The sequence below is a fragment of the Phaseolus vulgaris genome, chromosome 7 (assembly GCF_051622355.1).
Source record: "Phaseolus vulgaris cultivar YP4 chromosome 7, ASM5162235v1, whole genome shotgun sequence".
NCBI lineage: Eukaryota > Viridiplantae > Streptophyta > Magnoliopsida > Fabales > Fabaceae > Phaseolus > Phaseolus vulgaris.
Window position 1 is genome coordinate 14,275,417 of NC_143504.1, and position 8,438 is coordinate 14,283,854.

The 8,438-nt window shown below is 32.7% G+C and overlaps 1 pseudogene; it reads right to left on the reverse strand.

The window, feature by feature from the left end:
- Positions 1 to 8,306: 8,306 nt before the first annotated feature.
- Positions 8,307 to 8,412, reverse strand: LOC137808881 (small nucleolar RNA R71; annotated as a pseudogene).
- Between the last annotated feature and the right edge of the window lie 26 nt (positions 8,413 to 8,438).

Consider the following 8,438-nt stretch of genomic DNA (forward strand, 5'->3'; position numbering starts at 1 on the left):
GGAGATTTTTAGATTTTTAAAGATGGTTTCAAAGCATGGTCACAAAGAAAAAGTCCAACTCTTATTATTATAACTTGTCTGAATTTGTTAATAGTTAAGTCACCCTCTTGATCACAACAGGTCTCTATATAAAGCACGTGTTAGCATTATATTTTATTTTGTACGATGACCAATTTTTTTGTACGATGTTCATTTATTTTATAAGATAACCTTAGGTTGAAACATTAATTTCTAATTTACACATATGAACAACTTAAAAGATGACACATATTGAATGATAGTTGAAAATAAATTAATTGTCGAGTATTTACGTCAAACACTTATATTTGAAAATATTCAAAATATAGATAAGAGAAACAGACCAATAATGTTTTTTCAAATTGAATTGAACTAATTGAACCACCATTTCTTTCTCTTTTTTTAATGTGGTAGTAAGATCATATTTTATTTTGTACGATGACAATTTATTTTGTATTGTGACTATATTGGTTGAAGAATTAATTTTAATTTACACATTTTCACATTCTAGGCACCAAGTTACTGTTTATGGTAGTGAAGAGGTTTAGAACATCTTTGTTATTCCTTGGTATGTGAAGCAGAATTTGTGTTAATCTTAGTGTCTTCACATCATTAGGGGTGTATATGAGGGAGCTTAAGAAGGAGATATATTGAGAGTTCATTACAGAATTATGATCTTATTGAGAGGGTGTATCTTTTCGATACTTGACATTTCAGGCAGATTTTTAGATTTTTAAAAATGACATCAAAGCATGGTCACAAGGAAAACGTCCAACTCTTATTATTATAACTTGTCTCTCTATGTATGTAAAGCAAGTGTTAGGATTATATTTTATTTTTATTTGCACGATGACCATTTTTTTGGTACGATGTTCATGTAATTTATACGATAACCATAGGTTGAAACATTATATTTTAACTTACACATTTGAACAACTTTAAAGATCACTTGGTAGTTCATATTGAATGATAGTTGAGAATAAATTTATTGTGGAGTACTTATGTCAAACACTTATATTTGAAAATATTTAAAATATAATAATAGAAATAGACCAATAATGTTTTTTTTAAATGGAATTGAACTAATTGAACCATCATTTCTTTTCCTTTTGTTTGATGTGGTAGTGATAAGTGTCTAATTTCAGTAATATTTCATATTAAATTATAGACACTTATGAGGATTTATTGCTAATTTACATATAAAATAATCCCTAATTTATGAATTTATACCTTTTTACATTTTTATGATCTTTATTTGAATAAGAGTATTTTATTCCCAAATTTGGTGTTAATTGCAGATTTTTAGGGACGATTGAAGATTTGGAATAACGGAGAATAATTTGAGCTAAAAAGATAAAGTTGGAAGGTCCCATAATGGAAAAAGATGCAAATAAAGATTGGGCCTTTTTTTATGTTTGATCACTCAGCCCATTAGCGCGACACATCAAGCCACCTAACCCTAGAAAATTAGGATAAATAGGGGGCTAGAGGTTCAACCCTAGTGTGCGGGATTGAGAGGAAAACACCATAGAGTGAATTGTAACCCAATTGGGAGAATGGAAGGTGCTAGAAGTGATGGAAAATTTCATGAAGGTCTTCTTGAATCATGTAAGAAAATGGTGCGGAAGCTATGAAGGTGTGTGAGCAAGATCCTCCTAAGAGTGGTGTTGATCTTGAAGGTGCATGATAGGTATGATTATAGGGAGGTTCGGCCAGCCCAAGGAAAGGTGAAGGATGTGAAGTTTAGAGCCTAGAGTTCTAGGGAGAAGCAAAGCTTGGCACAAAATGGCAGCATATCTTTACTCACAATAAACTTGCAAATACAAGGTGTAGGCTCCTCCTTTTATAGGCTAAGGAGGACCATAATGCAACCCTAATGCTAGCCAAATGAAATGTAAATGTGAAGCACATGGGTGCACATGGCACATGGGTGCACATGGCACATGGGTGCACAAATGAGCACATGGGGAGGGGTGTATCTAGTTTTTATGCTCACCCCCTCCATGGGCTTTCTAGACCGGCCTTGGTAAATTTAGAGGTTTTTTTTAGAAACTCTAAGTTTACCTAGGTTGGTGTTTTAGGTGCCAAAATTAATTCTAAGAAAATTACAAATAAAGTTCCTATGCTAATTTTGACAAGAAATTAAAGTCTACTCTACACTAGAGTTTATGGCATTTGAACATGTAAAAGAACGTCTTCTTGGATCCTCTTGGCCATAACTCTATGGTTGACCCAAATCTACCCTTTGGTGGGCTTGCATGTGGGCTTGTGCTTGGGCCTCTTCTATCATCCCCTCCCTCTTGAAAAGGATTTGTCCTCAAATCCATTGCTTCTTCTTCTTCATGGCTAGGGGAATGGATGTGGTTGGATGGTGTCCATCATCTCCTTCTCCTTGAGAAGATCTATCCTCAAATCTAGAGATTTGATCTCGGACAGCAGCCTCTTGCTTCTTCAACTATGCTTGCCCTCCCGGATCAAACGTCCACCTAGGGGAATTATCAAATAAAGCAAATGAGTTAGTTGAAGCAGTTATATACAAATCAATTTTATGAAGTTGCCATTTTTGTTTTTCTTTTGTTGTTGGCAACTTTTTACAATATTTCTCTTTTGATGGTTGCATGTGTTCTGTAATCCTCTCATGCTTTGTAAAATTTTCAATAGTGGTTACTTGTTCCTTAGGCATAATTCCTTTAGGAAGTGGTAACAACGCAAAAAGAGAAAGAGGACTATGTTCACATACAACTTCAAATGTAGAAATATTAGTAGTCTTGTGGACTACTCTATTGTATGCATGCTCAATAGAAAAAGGATACTCATCCCAAGAATTGTGGTTGTCTTTCATGATTTCTCTAGGCATAGTAACAAGAGCTATGTTTTCAATTTTATTTTGACCATTCTTTTGAGGATGATAAGAATTTGAAAAGGACAACTTAGTTGCAAGTTTTTCCAAGAGAATCCTCAAATGATGGTTTCCAAATTTTGGAGCTCTATCTAACACTAAGTTTGAAGAGAAATCATGAAGACTTGTCACTTCTTTAAGGAAGAGTTTATCCATGTCCATGAAAATGGAATCAAAACCTTTTGTTGTCCTAGGAAGATCTAATATGAAATTTAGGCTTATGTCTTCCCAATGATCATTTGCAAAAGGTGAAGGATTATAAAGTTCATGAGACATCACCTTAGATGTATTTTTAAAACACGGAATGTATCTAGGGTAATGTCTTTGAACATCTTTTCTCATGGGTGATAATAATTTTCCTTTTAAAAGCTCTAGAGTTTTATCAACTCTAATTAGACCCATGAGTTCTCCTTCATGAAGAATTTCTCTTTTATGTGTGAAGGTAGTCTCGTTGATACAACCTTTGTTCATGGAAATTTCAATTCGTTGCAAAGGTTGTCTCAATAAGACATGACAAGTTTCTTTAGGCACTACTTCACATAAAAAATTGTCTTTGTAGATGCCTATAGATGACTTGACCTTCACTTGGTGATATCTTGGCATGTATGTAAAATAATCTACTATATTTTTATCTATGCAAGCCTTTTTTAAGGATTTTTCTTTTTTTTCTAGGCTTGCAAGTGTTCCTTTACAAAAGGTAAGGCTAGGTTGTTCAACAAGAGGTATATTTTCAAATGTATTTTCAACTTTTCCTTCTTGTTGAATGACCTTGTGGGAAGGAACACTCTTCTCCCACGCCTTTTGTTTCCCAAGGGTTTTCTCTTGCTTTTCTATTTTTACATTTTCTTCACTTTCACTAGCTTCTTTTTCTTGGCTACTATTCTCATCTTTGTCCCTTAAGATCATAGATCTTTCATTGAAACATTGAGATGCTAATTGATCATGGCCAAGGTATTCTAAACATGGAATTTCTCTAGCTTGAGTGTGAGAGATATGCTTGGTTAGGTTTTCTTGTCTCTCTTTCCTAGCTCTCCTAGGGAATTGTTGATGATATTCATTTTTCCTAAGACTTTCTTCCCCAAGATAATCATGATATTTAGAGCTAGATGCATGAGAATGTAATTTTTTTGAAAATTGAGAATTCTCATTCTTTGCTTTAGTCAAAACATTAAGTTTAGTCTCACTCTCCAATTGTCTATAAGCAATTGATTGCACAGTTTGTGAAGCTTCTTTCAAAAGAGTTTTTAAAGATTTTAATTCACTTCCATACAAGTATTTTACCTTGAGAAAACTTAGGAAAGTCAAAGAAGGTAGTTTTCCAGGTAAGGGAGGTGAGTCACAAAGGACTACTTAAATACCAAGCCTTTGCCTTAGCCAAAAACTATCCCTCAATGTCTTCACACAAAACTTTCTCTTAGTAAACCACTTAGAACACAATTAAGTTGAGAAATCAAATTTTCAATGAAAGAAAACAATGCAAGCTAATCAACAAAGCTAGTCGGTTTAACACAAACTTAACAAAATAACCATGCAAAGCGTCACTAACTAAGCAATAGAAAAACAATTACAAACAATTAACAATTGCTAATTAAGAATTCTATACTAGTCGGTCCTAGGTGAGGCTTCTTGGACACTTGGAACCCTTGAAGACACACTCACCGTCTAAAACGTAATTAAGAGGTAATTAACACAAACTAAGTTGCAAAGAAATTAAGAAAAACTCCCTTTGTTGATCCTCTTTTTTTGCTAGTGGCACTTCCTTTGTTGTCTTTGCTTGTTTGCCTTCCAATTGTGTGTAGTGTTTCTTTTTTAGAAAGTTTGCTTCTGCCTTGCCTTTGTTTCCCCTTAGAAAGAAGGTCTTAATTCTCCAATTCCAGCACCTATCAAAGGACTAAACCGTACCCAACTCAAGTTTCCATTCACATAAGCACCAAAGGAGAATAAATTCCAGCACCAAATTAGAGGTCAAAGAACAAAAGCAAGAAACAATTTAATTGAATAAAACAGTACCACCAAAAGGAGTTAGATTATGACAACTAGAAAGAGGTCCAAGAAATATTAAGCAAGCAAATAAAAGGTACCAAAATAAAGGTAGGAACACAAAAGAATCCTAAGAATAGCACTAGAATTAGATGACCAAATAAAAAAAAACAGCACCACTGGAAAAATGTTGTGGACCAGAAACGTGTTTTTCCCCAATTTATGCTGAGCTGTGTTTTTAAGATATGATTCTGAAATTTGATATGCAAGATATTCAAGATCTTAGCTAAAATCTGCCTTTGGAATCACTCAAAACGCATGCACCAATTTTTTTTAATAAAGTTTGCAATTTTGGTGTTCAGTTACGCCAGCTGTAGCGCCTCAGATTTGCACATTGATTTTAAAAGATTTATCATTTTTTTTCTGTTGATTCTTTTGGACTAATTCTTTTTTTGTCCTTTCTATAACACTTCAAACTTGCATATTCCAGAGAATCAAAATTTTCCTATGAGTGAAAATATTTTTCTGGAACAAAACAGCCAGCACAAAAAATTTGAAACAGGGGATTCTGGAAACTGGAAACAAAAATAGCAAGATACCAAAATTTAAACACAATAGAATTTGTGAAATAGAATTTGTGTAGGATCTAAACACAAATAGGAACTCAAACTAAAATTAAAAAGGCACCAAAAGATCAAAGAACAACAGATTCAAAGCAATTAAAGATACCCAAAATCAAGAAACAATCAAGCAAAATAAAGGACTACTAAGAATTGTTGACATTGGGGATGAACATGACTTGAAAAAACATATATGGATTCAGAAATTAAAGACTCAAAAGCATAATATGAACCAAATAAGAAAGCAATAAAGACTTAAAAGCCTAAAAGAAAACAACAACTCAAAGGTGTATGGAATCCTATCACAAATTGCACAAGAAATTGTTCAAGATCAATTGAACAAAAGTGCTTCGGTTGGATCTTCCAAAAAGCACACCAAAACAAATTAAAATGCAAAAAACAGCAAGACAATTATAGAAATAAGATGAACAACATGAAATAAAGAAGAACTAGAAATGAAAAGACCAAAAGCAACTCATCTTGAAGAACCCAAGCTCATGATACCAAATGATGGCAAATTTCATGAAGGTCTTCTTGAATCATGTAAGAAAATGGTGTGGAAGCTATGAAGGTGTGTGAGCAAGATCCTCCTAAGAGTGGTGTTGATCTTGAAGGTGCATGATAGGTATGATTATAGGGAGGTTCGGCCAGCCCAAGGAAAGGTGAAGGATGTGAAGTTTAGAGCCTAGAGTTCTAGGGAGAAGCAAAGCTTGGCACAAAATGGCAGCATAACTTTACTCACAATAAACTTGCAAATACAAGGTGTAGGCTCCTCCTTTTATAGGCTAAGGAGGACCATAATGCAACCCTAATGCTAGCCAAATGAAATGTAAATGTGAAGCACATGGGTGCACATGGCACATGGGTGCACAAATGAGCACATGGGGAGGGGTGTGTCTAGTTTTTATGCTCACCCCCTCCATGGGCTTTCTAGACCGGCCTTGGTAAATTTAGAGGTTTTTTTAGAAACTCTAAGTTTACCTAGGTTGGTGTTTTAGGTGCCAAAATTAATTCTAAGAAAATTACAAATAAAGTTCCTATGCTAATTTTGACAAGAAATTAAAGTCTACTCTACACTAGAGTTTATGGCATTTGAACATGTAAAAGAACGTCTTCTTGGATCCTCTTGGCCATAGCTCTATGGTTGGCCCAAATCTACCCTTTGGTGGGCTTGCATGTGGGCTTGTGCTTGGGCCTCTTCCATCAAGAAGTATGCGTGGCTAATTCTACCCCTTGGGATTTGGAGTAATTTGCTCAAACTCTTATGTATTGATGTGATATTTTATATATTAATATTCAGTTCTTGATTGATTATTGGTATTGTTGTTTTACTTTTAATTTTCTGTGACAAATTGAGAATCTTAAATCTGACCGGCAGGTATTTTTAGGGTTTGGACCTAAACAACAATACTTAGTATATTTGAGTGCTAGGAATAGACTTGAAATGTTAATTGCTATTAACGTCTGAGCTTCGTTCTAAGTTGTTCTTATAATTATGCGAGGGATCGATAGTTAGGAAACATTCTTAAGGATTTTATATGCGAGGAATCGATATAAATGATTTTTATACGGGCATCAATTTCAATCAAAGAACTTAATATTGACATCAAGTTTTTGGCGCTGTTGCCGGGGAACAGGTTTGATTTGTTGAGTATAATTTCTCTAAATATTGTGAATATTTTAATTGTTTTGAATTCTTTAAATTTTGTGTTTATATTATTTACTGTTTTTATTTTATTTTAAACAAATTTGTTTTTAGTTTATTAGATTTTATTTTAATTTGCTGATTTGCTGCTATTATTTTAATTCTTATTTTGATTTTATTTGTTTCTATTTATTTTCAGATTTATTTTGATATTTCTTTTGATTTTGTTTTGATTTTATTATATTTTATTTTAGTTCTTTTTAGGTTTAATTACGTAGTTTTATTTAGGTTTAGGTAGTTTTTATTTAGTTGTTTTATTTATTTATCATTACTAGTTTTAGTTTTTATTTTTACGTTAGGTAGTATTTTAAGTAAGTTGGTTAGTTTTTTACAATTATAATTATAATTTTTTGTTTTATTTTGTTTTAGCTTTATTTTATTTTGTTTTTATCTTATTCTTAGTATTTATTTATTAATTTTAAGTACATTATTTCTTATTTTTATTGTTTTCTTTTATTCTGTTTTTAGTTTTTATTTTATATATTTTTTTCTTTTCTGAATAGTTTTGTTTTATTTTCTTAGTGTCATTTTAGAGTTTTGTTTTTGTTTTATTTTATTTTTAAGTTTTAATTTATAGTTTAGGCAGTTATTAATTTTATTTTAGTTAGCAATTTAAATTTCTGTTTATTTTTAAAAAAAATTCAAAATATAAAATAAAATAAAAATATACTCTATTTTTTTCTTTCCCACTAAAAAAGCAATATGGTAGAAGAACAAGCCAAGAAGACACTTGGAGATTATGTCATGTACCAAGGACCAAGGCATTATTCTAATATCGCAATACCGGTTACTGATAAGGCCTTGGAAATAAATCCCAATTTTCTCACTCTTATCGGTGCCCATCAATTCATAGCAATGGAGCATGAAGATCCATATTCACATTTGAATACATTTTATGAATTGGTGGGAATAATGGGCTTTGAATCAGATGATGTTGATAATGTTTGTATGCGCTTATTTCCTTTTTCATTGGCAGGAAAGGCTAAGGATTTGCTTAGTTCACTTCCAAATCAGAGCCTCACGAGCTGGGAGGATGTAGAAGAAAAATTTCTGCAAAGATTTTTTCCAATCTCTCGCTACATTAAAGCTAAGTCTGAAATATCTATGTTCAGACAAGGAGCAGATGAGTCTTTTTGTGAGACATGGGAAAGATTTAAGATGATATTGAGAAAATGCCCAAATCATGGGTTTGAAGACATTGCTCAACTGAGCATAT